Here is a 14,459-nt window from a genome sequence, read left to right as displayed (position 1 = left end):
GCAGAACAAATCCAACACGGCCCATTGTTGCCGAGTCGATATTTTCTTGCCACTCATTGAAAACAATTTACAAGACTGACTTTTTCAGTGATACAATGTTGCTTAAGTTCATAAATTATATAAGGATTTAAAAGCTTGTGACCATTGTATGTGATATGGAAAAAAAAGACAAACATAAAGTACAGTTCGTGTTATATTATCCTTCATTAAATTCTAAATATTTTAACAAATACACGTAGTGGATATTTCATCCCCTTCTTTAACTCATCTCTGATCTTACTCTGGGTCCCAGCATAAATAAAAGGATTGATGCAGGAACTCAGTAGCTGAAGCATATATCCACTTTGTTGGAGAATAAACGTGGAATTACTAAAATCAGAACCCGTGGAATAAGTTACACTCGCAATTCGAACGTAGAAGATATTTACAAAAAATAGCAGATATGAAAGGATGAAACTGCCTGAGATGGCAAAGAGTAAAACAATGGATTTTTTGCGCTTCTCAACCTCTGGATCACTCTGATTCTCCCCATTCCTTTGAGTCCGGAGTCTACTGCGGGCTATATTTGCCATTAGAATGTGTCTGACGGTCAGAGCATTGAGCAGTAAAATCAGGATAAATGGGAGACAAGGAGTCAAAATGGATCGAATCCAGTCATAGGCAGTCCATGCAGGTGATGTATAATATATATCTTTTATACTGCAGAACCAAGGCATATTGCTTGTTATGTACATAGGTTCAAATTTAAAATATATGAAGATATTTTTTATGCAACACAGTGCACACACAATTAATATAACATGCACTGCCACCTTTTCAGTGCAATATTTTATTTTCAGGTTGTGGAAAGCAATGGCCATGAATCGATCAAAGGTGAAAGCAACTGTTAACCAGGCAGAGCTGTCAATGGCTGCAAAATTGAAGGAAGCACGAAAACTGCATATTGGTGTGATAGACAGGAAACTGGATGGATAATAAATCCCAACAATCCGGTTTAATATTACAGCCGTAACCATGACCAGAAGATCTGTCACTGCCATTGAGACCAGGTAGGAAGTGATACATTTTGACAGACCACACCTCCTCTGAGACAGGATCACAATCACTGTCAGGTTAGCTGTAATGGAGAGAGAGAGAGAGAGAGAGAGAGAGAGATCAGTGGAAGAATAGGAACTTTATTGGTTCTAGGCTGAAAAAAATCCATTTTATATGTTTTTTTTTAATTTGAAGTTTTAAGTGTTTTTAATTTTGAAATTGCTTTAATGCTAGAGACAAATTATCCTTATGTTAGAAATATTAGATATAGTGGTAAAGGCATTGGACAAACAAACACCAGATCCAAGCTAATGTTCTGAAGGACATGGATTCAAATCCCACATAGCAGCATAAAAATATGGAAGATCAATGCCATCATTAATGTGATGAATTAGAGGACAAGATGAGATTAAAATACATCGAAAATAAGATGAGCTCAGACAACAGTATGAACAAGGAACAAAACTAGGTCATTCAGGTCATCAATATTTTCTGTCCTGCTTGATTTGTTTGTGTTTTGAATTCCACATTCCCATTTACTCCAGTAGATGTTTAATTCCTCTACCATACAAATATCTATTCATTACATTACACTTTACATTACTTACAGTGTGGAAACAGGCCCTTTGGCCCAATAAGTCCACACCGACCCGCCGAAGCGCAACCCACCCAGACCCATTCCCCTACATTTACCCCTTAACCTAACACTACGGGCAATTTAGCATGGCCAATTCACCTAACCTGCACATTTTTGGACTGTGGGAGGAAACCGGAGCATCTGGAGGAAACCCACACAGACATGGGGAGAATATGCAAACTCCACACAGTCAGTTGCCTGAGGCAACCCGGGTCTCTGACTCTGTGAATCAGCAGCAGTGCTAACCACTGTGCCATTGTGCCACATATTGGTCTTAAAGTATTCACTGACCTTTCACTGAGGCAGAGATCCAAAGCAGTATGAACCTTTGACAGGAAAATAAAACCCCCATCTCTGTCTTAAAAGGGTAACTCCAAAGTTTAGAATAGAGCCCCTTAACTCTGGATCACTCAGAAGAAGCATCAATTCAACATTCATGTTGTCAAGAAAGATAAGATTTTCTACACTTCACTCAAGTCATTCCTCACTCTCCTAAACAAGTCTGACCAGCCTTTCCTCATAAGATGACCTATCCAGTATCAGTCTATTAAATTTCCTGAGATCCACTTCTAATGTGTTTACATGCTCCCTTAAATAATGACACCAAATCTACACGCTGCATCGAAGTTAGGTGGGTATGATGCCCTGTATAACATCCTTACGTATGTCATATCAAAACCAGAAATTTCTGAAGAAACACAGCAAGCCTGGTACCCTCTGTCGAAGGAAGGCAGAGTTAATGTTTCAAGTTCAGTAACCTTTCTTCAAAACTGTCTGTAGCTAGATAAAGTGCTATGTTGAAGACAGAGGTTGGGGTGGGGAGCTGTTGTGAGCAGATGTGATGCGGTGGAGCTCAGAGACAGAGAAAACAGTTTAGCAGAAAAGGATGTGAATGTTCAAAAGGTTCAGTTCCTCTCATAACAAAGGATTGTGTTCCATTAACTTCCTTGTTAATGTCCTCCATACTAATGTTTTGTAACTCATGTCCTAGGATTTCTAGATCCACAGCATCTCAGAATTCCAGTTGATCTTTGTTTAGGTAATTATCTGCTTGTTCATTCTTACTGCCAAAGTGAACAACTTCAACTTTTACCACATTACACTCCATCTTCCAGATTTGTGTGCACTCATTCAACCTTGGTATTGGTCTGCAATCTCCTTATATCCTCTTCAAAACCTTCCTCGCCATTTTACTATAATCTGCAGATTTAGCCATATGCTTTTGCCACCCTCCACCATCCTTCCCTCCCCCATCTAAGTTATTTGATGTAAATTGAGGCTCCAGCACAGATCCCTGCAGGACTCTCCTCATTGCATCGTGTATGATAGAAAAAAAAACAAGCCATTTTATGGACTTGATGTTTTCTACCAGGCAACCAATCTTCTATTCACATTAGTATGTTACCCCCATACTATGTGTTCCTATTTCATGCAATAGCCTCTTGTGTGGCCCCTTGTCAAATGCATAAGATATACATAGCCTTTTAACATCAGCAAAAAATATAGAAACATATTGAAGCAGTAAGAAAACACCCAACAATATCAATGGAAATTAACAATTATATCTGACTGACAATTCACATTGACTAATTTTCAATGAATTATTGTGAAATAATTTACTGTTGGATTACCTTGCTCAAACTATCACCAAACAGAAAGAGGTGAATAGATAATTATCATACCTCTGACTTTAAAGAGTATTTTCTGGGTAGCACGAAGTAGTAAAGCTGAGCTGTTCACCTGGTGATTCCCTGGAATGTTCAATGTGGATTTACACGTTAACTAAAAATTATGAGGTCACTTTCAGAGAGATAGCTTTGTACAATGCACCAAATCCTCCCTGTGGTATTGCAATGTTTGGATAATTAATCAATTGTATTCTATATTTGATTTTTGTGATAAGAAATTTAAGACATTTACATACAAGGGATGTCACAGGACTTTGATCTTCCCTCAGTGTGAAGACATCAGTGAAGATGGGAACAGTTTGAAACAGTGCTGGGAGCAGGAGGAAATCCCACACTCAGTAATCTTCAATTTATGATCAGCAGCCATTGCCAGTATGGAGAGGACAGCCCGCCTGGAATACTGAGCGTTTCAGAGACTGCGAACAAAAATCACTGTGCTCTCTGAATTCGGGAAATATCAATCATCCACTGTAGGGAAGCTTGTAAATCTGCCAACATCTAGATGCTTATTAATATACGTAAATGGCCCAATAAAATGGTTCAGTAAATTCAATCAATAATTATTTCATGTTTTAATTCTCTTAATTTATTAGATTACCGTCAAAGTCAAGAACACAATAGAATTTACGCTGTGACAACACTGACAATTCACCCGCAGGAACAGTAGCTGTAATAACTATATGAGGGTGTACATATAAGCCCCGACAATATTACAACAGAACCTCAGTACCGCTGTTGTAACAGTGTGCGAATTCATACACAGGAACGCTGACAATAAAACAATATTTAACTAACAATTATTTGATCATTGACCCACAGTAACAATCAATATCACAATAGGAAATCATGATCGGTCTGAGAATTCACTCGCAGGAACTTTGCCAAGAACACAATACCACAACGACAAGTTGTGCAATTAAATTATTGATGTGGGACCTGTCGCAGGAAGTCTGTAAACGCTTAAATGCGATAATTTTTTGGAAGTAATATGACGAAACTGTGCTGGAAAGAGTGAACTCACATTGTCAAAGGCAAGACGTTATAGCAGCAATACCGCCAACCGTGTTGCTAAGTGGAAGGGACTATTTTGCCAGAAGACAAATTGGTGAAGTTCAAATGTGAAAATTAAATGTATAATAAGAAAAAAAAGCATTGGTTAAACGAAACCTATTGTATCGGTGAAAGGGATAATAATATCCCATAAACTTGAAGAGAGGATGTCTGTAACCAATGATTCACGCAGCCACTAATAAACGGCAATACTTCACCTGGAACTCCAATAACTGCAAGGACCGGGTAGTAGACGGCAAAGACCAGACCCTTTGGTATGTCGTGCATTTCTATCAGAGACTCTGAGCCCTTTCTTTAATTCACTGATAAATTGCAACATTTAAGGTGATTTCAGGCTCCGGGGAGATAATTAGATGCTGTGATCTTTACAATTTAGTACATTCATTGCATTAAACAAAGGGCGGAGCTGCTGCTTTCTGCTGTTTACTTTTTAGGGATCCGATACCAAACTAAAATATAATCCAGAGACGATAGAAGGTCTCAGTTACGTTGTTAATGAAAAATAATAACTATCTGGATACTGGAGGAGAGCGAGTCAGCGCACACAAATAGCCAGGGACAACAGAATGATCTTGATTACCTTGCCTCATTAAAGGATAGTTACCTTGGCCTGGATTTACATGTCCGGACAGAAACAGGGGATTCATGGCTAAGGAACGTCATTTTCCCTTATTCATTGGCAGTAGCAACAGTGAGGAACTGACTGTCAAGTGGAGCTGTGCCCTTAGTCTCTGAATAAACTGCAAACAGGTCACAGGCAAAGGCAACCGCACGTGAATAAAACGGTAGAGTTTTTTTATATTAAAAAAAATGACACCGTGGGACAAATTGCGATACGTTGAAGCATATTTATGTACTTTTTCACATTAAATCACTCAGGCCTGAGCTTTCAACTGTGCCAACAGGCAATCAGGATCAAGCATAGCGACTCTGGGGCGGTTTTTGTAGGACAAGTTTTAGGTCTCCAAGTGGCATTCACTGCAATTTTTTTTGCAATGGGAATGTTTTAAGCGGTCTAAACATAATTCTACATTGACCGTCTTCGAAAGCTTTGGTCTGGCCCAGCTCCTACCACTTCCAAGAGGAGAGGAAATGCATCTTTTTTTTTTAAAAATCTTCCTTATAACCTCAATCCCCTGAAGCAGACCAGGCTGTTTCTGGATCATTTATATTAAGAACTCTCTGGATGATTTCCTTCAATTTATTATCCTCATTTTCAGTTCAATGTATTCCTGTCACAACCATCTGTGTCCAGAGTGTGGTGCTGGAAAAGCACAGCAGGTTAAGCAGCATCTGGAGCAGGAGAATTGCCAAACCCTAACCACCCCACGTTTGGAGGAAGTATGCCTCATCTTCCACCTTGGGACCCCGATTAATGTGGATTTCACCAGTTTCCTCATTTTACCTCCCCCACCTTATCCCAGTTCCAAACCTCCAATTCAGCACCACCCTCTCGACCTGTCTTTCCCATCTATTGCTCCACCCTCCTCTCCGACCTGTCATCTTCTCCCCCACTTTCGTCTACCTATTGCATTCTCAGCTACCTCAGTGCCCCCCCTCATTTATCTCTCAGCACCCAGCCACACAAGCCTCATTTCTGATGAAGGGCTTATGCCCAAAACATTGATTCTTGCTATGCTTTTCCAGCACCACACTCTCGACTCAAATCTCCAGCATCTGTAGTCCTCACTTTCTCCCTGTCACAACCAACTGTCTAACTGATTTACATCTCCTGAATACAAATCTGTGAACATTGATTTCCATTATTTTGTTTACCATATAGGATGTTTATAAAAATAAGAACAAAAATGAAATATTCTTCAATCTAGTTTGCAGCAAACTTTTAATATACAGTGCCATGTTTTAAATAATAATTGTATTTAAATGCTTTTATTTCAAATTGCAGTTAAAATTAAACTCACGTTCATAAAGAGAAAGAAATCCAGGATAAACCATCACATGCGTCAATTGTTAGGGCCATCCTAACTCTGCATGAGCTCTTGAACAAGTTCTAAGCCTCATATTAGTAACAAATGTTATGCTGGCAATCAGTTGCAAAGAAGAAAGTGAGTGTTAATTCCATTATTGCTGACCTGAGGGGTCTGTACACAGTATAATTGACCTGGGTGATAATGGTCCTTATTGGAAATGAAGCTAACTTTTCACTCTTAAACATGATCATAATGGATCATTATCATGTGTAATATGATGCCTCATCTCTCTGAACATGTAGTAAACCAAGAATCTCAGGGAGTCCCTCTCCCACTGCAACTCCCAGGTCATTTCCTACTCTATGCTACTCTCTCCCCACCCCCACCCTCCTCTAGCTTATCTCTCCATGCTTCAGGCTCACTGCCTTTATTCCTGATGAAGGGCTTTTGCCCAAAACGTCGATTTCGCTGCTTGTTGGATGCTGCCTGAACTGCTGTGCTCTTCCAGCACCACTACTCCAGTCTCTGAACATGTAACCAATTCTGTTTATATTCATTATGTGCAGGTCCAAATTGGGATGGTTACAGTCCACGTGCAGGGGTCATCATGATCATGCTGGGTGCAAATGTGGTCCTTTCAATTTGGTTACATTTGAGATAGACTGGCCTAATCTGGGTGAATGAGTCCATTACTGCACAATTGCATTAATTGTGAACATGCAACATTAAGGCTTTGGAGTCCCCATGCCCTATTTAGTATGTGTGACTTCAGTGTAAACTCATCTAACCTGGCATAAATTGACTCAGTGTGCTCAGGTCCACAGCAGAGCACCTATGCTCAATATGGGTTTCATAATATCCAGAAAATGTCCATTCAGTTTAATGTTTAAGTCCAATATTTTCCAGACCAATACAGTATGGCATATTCAGTATGTCCAGATCCAGATCCCATTCAAGGTGACAATATTCAGAACGATTCATTTCCGTGTGACCAGATTTTTTTGAAGTCGGTGTGAAATTGCCCAGGTCAGCCTGGGTATAACTATGGTGGAAAGTTCAGTAACTACGTGTTCAGTTTTGACAACTGCTGTTCAACTCACCATAGTTACGCTGAATGTGAACTGGTTCGTCATCCTATTCCCACTTTCCCCAGCACAGCACAGCACAGATAACTCCTGACAACTCCTTTGATTTTTACTGTCCACACCCTCAGGACCAATCATGATCTATGCCTCAGATTGACCTTATGAGGGCAGTCCAACTGAGCACATCCTAAGCCTCTGACTGATGTTCCCCAACAGATTTGACAGTAATCTCTGAACAGTTTGGGCATGACCACAGCACTGACCATTGCTGGTTCCCAAACTGGAAGGACACTGAAAACTCCTGCGACATTAATGGATCAAGTGCATATACTGTTGGGTTTATGACAGGAAGAGGAAACACAAACAATTGTTTAAGTTTTGACTTCAGAACAGAAGATTCGAAGTTTTAGATCAGAAGACTCAAGAGTTCAATACAGAAAAGCAACACTTCCCCATGCAGGAGAACCAAGCCTTTCCAGTTCAGTTCAGGGGAACCAATCACTTGAGTAGAAGTGGTTTCTAGTTTGTTGAGCACTCAAGCCAGGAAAATTTGGAATAGGAATCTTTATGTTAACACTGAGGAAGTTTGGGCATTCAATACAGTGTAATGTTTATAGCATCAGACATGTAAAGAAATCCTAAAATTTTCTCCAGAGTCTAAGAAAAATAAACTGGAAACCTTCATTTAAATAAAGACTTAAAAGCTGATAAAATAATGACATTTCTCTGGAATTGAGACTCTGTGATGCACAATGTTAGGGAAACAGGTTGCCCTTTGTTTTAATATTCGTGTTGTCTCTAATGGCTGAGATATAACTTTGTTTATCTTTTCTCTGTGTTTGTGAAATAGACTTGTATTCTGCAGTAACAAAAACCAGCTGAAAATGAAAGAAAATCTTGACTTTCAGACATAAATAGTGATGAAAAGAATTCCTTGTTAATCAAAATGACTTATCTATAGGCATTGTCACAGATGAATTCCTCTGCATTTTGGAAAGCTTCAATTATGCAATTTTGGAACCTTTGAATCAATTTGCTTTTAACATCCATATCAATCTGGTTCCACCAGCAAAGACAGCAACAGACTCTAACAGATAAATCCCCTCTTTGAAACCTGATTCTGGAAAGATTCTTTGATTTGTTTGAGAAGTAAACTAGTTCCCTATTTAAATTGCTGCATCATCTCGGACTTCAATAAAACACTCCAACTTCTGTATTCAGCTATCTGAAATAATATGAATGTTAACTCCTGATTGCAGGTATTCACTGTACTCTAACATTCACGTGAATTGATAATTACACTTTTGGTTTTAATATTCATAGTTTCTTTTTACCCTGTATCTTTCTTAAGTGCTCTGTGATTTGATAGGGGAAAAGGTGGATGTGGGGTAGAGGGTCAACAATAAGCTACATTGACAGAAATAACACAGCTAGAAAAGGAAAGTGGTATTTCAGTCAGAATCTACAATGGAAATTAGTATGTAGGGTGTCAATGTCTCTTGGGCATAGATGCTGGGGATGGATCTGATTCAGAATGTTCTAAGAGTGACAAAGGTATAGAATGGACTTTGAGTGAGGGACTTTATTGTTCATCACCGACAGTAGGTCAGTTGCATCATTGCTAATCAAGTTGGCCGAGTCTTAAAGGACATACGTGCTGCAGTAAGGGAACTAGTAAGAAGGAAAAATCAATTAGATCTCATTCTAATCTGTTGCAGATGCATCTGTGCATGACATTATTGCAGAGAATGATTTCTACAAATTCCTGTCTTCACTTTGGAGAGACCCTCCCTTCTGTTGCCTACCACTACCACTGTGCTAAAAGGATTGAAGACAAGCAGATCTCGCAACTCCAAACGGGGCATTCGTGAGGTGCTTTACTGAGCTATCAGCTACAGCAGAATTGTACTGAACTACAATTGACACCCTCATGGTATAGTAAATCCCCATTCTCTCACTGTCATCAGGCCTTAAATAAGGAGATATTGCATCAAAGATAGGTAGTTACAACGCTCTGCGTAACAAAAGCATTAAACGCTTACATTTACAATATCAAAAACAAAAATTTCTGAAGAAACTCAGCAAGTCTGGTAATTTCTGTGCAGAGAAACCAGAGCCAATGTTTCGAGTCCAGGGACTCTTCTTCAAAACTGATAGCTAGCGAGGTAAAGTGGTACATATGCTGAAGACAGAAAGGGGGTGGAAAAGGGCAGGGAAGTGGGCAGATATGATGAGATGGAGCTCAGAGAAAGAGAAAAAGAAAGCAACAGGCAGGAAAAGGGATGCATGTTCAATATGTTCAGTTCCTTTCATAATAAAGGATTGCATTCAATTAACCTTCTTAATTACTTATACCTACATACTAACTTAAAAATCACACAACACCAAGATATAGTCCAACAGGTTTATTTGGAGGTAGTATTTTTCAGAGCGCTGCTCCTTCACCAGGTAGCTGTGGAGCAGGATCATAAGACTCAGAATTTATAGCAAAAGATCACAGTGTCATGCAGTTGTGATTTATGTGGCCCCTTGTCACATGTCTGCGTGGGTTTCCTCCGGGTGTTCTGGTTTCCTCCCACAGTTCAAAGATGTGCAGGTTAGGTGGATTGGCTATGCTAAATTGCCCATAGTATCCAGGGATGTGTAGGCTAGGTGGATTCGGCATGGGAAATGAAGGGTTACAGGGATGGGGTAGAGGGGTGAGTCTGGGTGGGATACCCTCAAAACGTTGCTGTGTACTTGTTGGACCAAATGGCCTGTTTCCATACTCTAGGGATTCTATTACTCATTACATCCAGTAAGTTAGAAAACAAAGCCCATTTATGGATACTATATTTTCTACCAGGCAACCAATCTTCTCTTCATGTTACTATGTTACCCCCATATCATGTGTTTGTATTTTATGCAATAACCTTTCATGTGGCCCTTTGTCACATGCATAAGGTATGCAAAACCTTTTAACATCATCAAAAAATATAGAACATAATGAAGCAGGTAAGAAAGTACATACAATAACAGTAGAAATTAACAAATATATCTGATTGGCAATTCACACTGACTAATTTTCGATGAATTTTGTGAAATTTTGACTGTTGGTCAACTTGTTCAAACTATCACCAAACAGAGGGAGGTAAATATATAATTATCATATCTCTGACTTTACAGAGTATCTTCTGGATAGCATGAAGTAGTCAATCTGAGTTCTTCACATGATAATCCCCTGGAATGGTCAATGTGGATCTACGCATGATTAACAAATTTTGAAGTCATTTTCAGAGATGTAGCCTTCACACTGTACCAAGCCTTGCCTGTCACATTGCATTGTTTGGATAAATGATTAATTTTATTCTATTTTGATTTTTGAAATAAGAATCTTACACATTTGGATACAAGAGATTTCACAGGTTAGGGGCCTTCTCTCAGTGTGGAGAAATCAGTGAAGATGGGAACAGTTTGATTGAGTGCTGGGAGCAGGAGAAAATCCCACACTCAACAATCTTCAATTTAGAATCAGCAACAGCTGTTAGTGTGGAGAGGAGAGCCCCCCCTGAAACAGTGAGTGTCAGAGACTGACAACAAAAACACTGTGTTCTCTGAGTTAGGGACAATGTCGATCCTCCACTGGAGAGAAACTTTACCGTTGCTTGTATATCTGCCGACATCTGGGTGCTTCTTAAAGTGCTTTAATGTCCCATAAAATGGTTCAGTAAATTCAATAAAGACTTATTTAACGTTTTAATTTTTCTTTTTTATTGGATTGCTGTCAAAGTCAAGAACATAATAGAACTTCACTTACACTGTGACAACACTGAGAATTCACCCACAGGAACAGGGGCTATAACAAAATGGGACTTAATTTATACTGTTATGAGGGTGGCGATAGCAGAATTTGAATTCAATAAAAAAATCTGGAATTAAGAGTCTAATGATGACCAATCCAATTGTCAGAAAAATGCATCTGGTTCACAACTGTTCTTTAGGGAAGGAAACTGCAATTCTTACCTGGCCTAGCCTACATGTGACTCCAGACTCAGAGCAATGTGGTTGACTCTTAACTGCCATTTAGTCAATTAGGGATGAGGAGTAAATGCTGGCCTAGCCAGCAAAGCTCTTATCCCTGGAATGAAGTTTAAAGAAGTATAAGAATTTATTGTACACACAAACTCTGACAATAACACAATTGAACCTAATTTCCACTGTGATAATAATGTGAGAATTCACTAACAGGAACACTGACAATAACACAACAGAATGATATTTAAGTAATACTTGTTTCATAATTTACCCATAGTAGCAATTAATGCCACAGTGGGAAGTATACATATAAGCATGGGAATTCACGAGCAGGAACATTGCCAAGAGCACATTACCACAACAAAATGTGGTGTGATTAACTTACTGAAGTGGGGCCTGTCATTGGAAATCTGTATATGTTTAAAAGAGATAAATTTTAGAATTAGTGTGATGAACCTGTGCTGGAAAAAAAAGAGTGAACTCACATTGTTAAAGGCAAGATGTTATAATAGTAACACCACAAACTAAGTCACTAAGTGGAAGGGATGATGTTGCTGAAAAGACAAATTGATAAAGTTAAAAAGGGAAAATTAAGTGTAAAATAAGAAAAAAAAGATACAATGATTAAACAAAACCTATTGTATCACTGAAAGGGAAAGTCATACTCCATAAACTTGGAGAGTGGATGTCTATAACCAATGACTCATGCAGCTACTAATAAACAATACTTCACCTGGAACTCCAATAACTGGAAGGGCCGGAGAGTAGTTAGCAGAGAACAGACCTTTTGTATCTCATGCATTTCTGTCAGAGACTCTGAGCCCTTTCTTCAATTCACTGATAAATTGCAACTTTTAAAAGTGACTTCAGGCTCTGGGGCGATAATTAGATGGTATGATCTTTACAATTTAGCACATTCATTGCAATAAACAGAAGGCACAGCTCCTGACTTTTGCCGTTTACTTTTTTATGGAATCAGATGTTTATAATGGGATCTGACACCAAAGTGAAATATATCCAGAGACAATCAAATGGTCTCAGTTACATCTCTTTCTGAAACTAATAACTATCTGGATACTGGAGGAGAGCAAGTCAGGGCACACAAATAGCCAGAGACAACAGAATGATCCTGATTACCTTGCCTCATTAAAGGATAGTTACCATGGCCTGGATTTACGTGTCTGGACAGAAACAGGGGATTCATGGCTAAGGAATGTGAATTTCCCTTATTCATTGGCAGCAATGACAATTTCAATGTCTGCATTAGGGCATCAGAAAGATACCGACTGCCTGGTGGACCCGTGGTTCTTGAATCTCGATAAACCGTGGCCAGGTTGCACTTAAAGTCAAGGCAGCTGCACATTCATAAAATGTTTTATGGTGATTGGAACCAGGTAGAACTCATTGACTATGAGATCCTTGATGGGGTTTCTTAATCTGGACCATTCAGGAAGTAATGGCTGACTAACATAAACAGGGGATTTAGACTCTCCTCAGTTCTCAGGACTGACTCCAGGCTGGCTGGCCACAGCTAGTGTACTGTGCAAAAATAAAAATAGGGGAATTTAGTGATAGTAATATCCTCTGTGATATTATTTCATGTTCAAAGATTAGTCTTTTAAAAATGACACCGTGGCCCCAATTTGTACACATTCAAACACATTTATTTACTTTTGGATGTGAAATCACGCAGTTCTGAGCTCTAAACTGCAACAATGGGCAATGAGTATCAGACATAGGGACTCTGGTGTGGTTTTTGTGGGAAAAGTTCCAGATCACCACGTGACATTCACTGTCAATGCTTTTTTTTTCCAAAATGGGAACATTTTAAACAGTCTTAACATAATTCTGCATAATTTTGGAAAGGTTGAATTATATTCCTTTGGTAGGCCAAGGTCTTACCATGTCCAAGTTGAGGAGAAATGCAATTTTTTTTCAATACCTTCCCGATGACCTTGATTCCCTGAAGCAGATCCGGGCTGTCTCTGGGTCTGTTCTATTAACAACAGTCTTAATTAAAAAAAAACTTCCTTCAATTTATCATCGTCATTCCCGGTTGAATGGATTCCTGTCACAAATAACTATGTTTTAAAATATAGTTTAATTGAAATAAAAGGAAAAAGAAAAAAATTATTTTGAATATTACAGCAAATACAAAACCAAACAATTCAAAGCAACGTTAAAAAACAAACCCATTAATTACATAGATAAATAAATAATAACTAATAACTAAGCTAAAAAAGGACAATTTTAGCAGGTAATTATAATAATAACAGTAATGCTGCTCAATGAAACAAAGCAACAGCTCTTGATCATTGACCACATAAGTTTATATGTAAGTTTATATGTTTGTAGTTCCTCCTCTCTGGATACCAGATTCATTACATTGAATTGCCATTGGCATACTTCAGAGTAGAATTTCTGAAATGCTGCATTAATCCTTTTAGAAATATGGGCTAAATTTCCAGTGTCCTCACTGATTGAAGTAATGGCTTGGGGGGACACTCCTTTTCCGGCAAGGTATGCTAGGTACTTGGTGGATTATCTCCACGCTCAAACAACCTTTGACTTGGAAATGTAAGCTCCTGTCCCTGTGAGCATGGAGTTCAGTGCAAACCGAAGCAGTGATCCTCTGCAGTTTCGCCAGCGAGGGCCTGTCAAAGTATGTCTTTTCAGCTACTTTCATTCGCGTCCTGAGCAAGTGTTGCTGCTCACCTGTCTGCCGCTTCTTCCTAGCTGGATAAGAAATAACCAATCCTATAACATAGGTTTTAGCTGCTTTTCAGAGGATGGATAGGCTACTGGCCACCCTGAATTAATATCTAAAAACTCCCTGAACTTAGTAGTAGAAAAGAATTCGATAAACTTGTTATCCTTGAGGACGAAGGGCCCAATCACCAGTGCCTCGAGCCTACTACAGTATACTTACTCTTCACCATCAAATACATTGGTGTGTGATCATAAATAGTGATAATAGTGATTGTACATGATGCCACTA

General features: G+C 39.0%; 1 long non-coding RNA gene across 1 annotated transcript in view; it reads left to right on the top strand.

The window, feature by feature from the left end:
- The window catches only part of LOC140486065 (uncharacterized), a 57,977-nt gene extending 54,057 nt beyond the window's left edge, over positions 1 to 3,920 (top strand). The window contains exons 4-5 of the long non-coding RNA XR_011962517.1: positions 840 to 1,049; positions 3,630 to 3,920. This is a non-coding gene — a long non-coding RNA (uncharacterized lncRNA). The remainder of the gene's footprint in view (positions 1 to 839; positions 1,050 to 3,629) is intronic.
- Positions 3,921 to 14,459: the final 10,539 nt, after the last annotated feature.

This window comes from Chiloscyllium punctatum, chromosome 15 (genome assembly GCF_047496795.1).
Source record: "Chiloscyllium punctatum isolate Juve2018m chromosome 15, sChiPun1.3, whole genome shotgun sequence".
In the NCBI taxonomy this organism is placed as follows: domain Eukaryota; kingdom Metazoa; phylum Chordata; class Chondrichthyes; order Orectolobiformes; family Hemiscylliidae; genus Chiloscyllium; species Chiloscyllium punctatum.
This window is presented reverse-complemented; position numbering and strand designations above follow the sequence as displayed.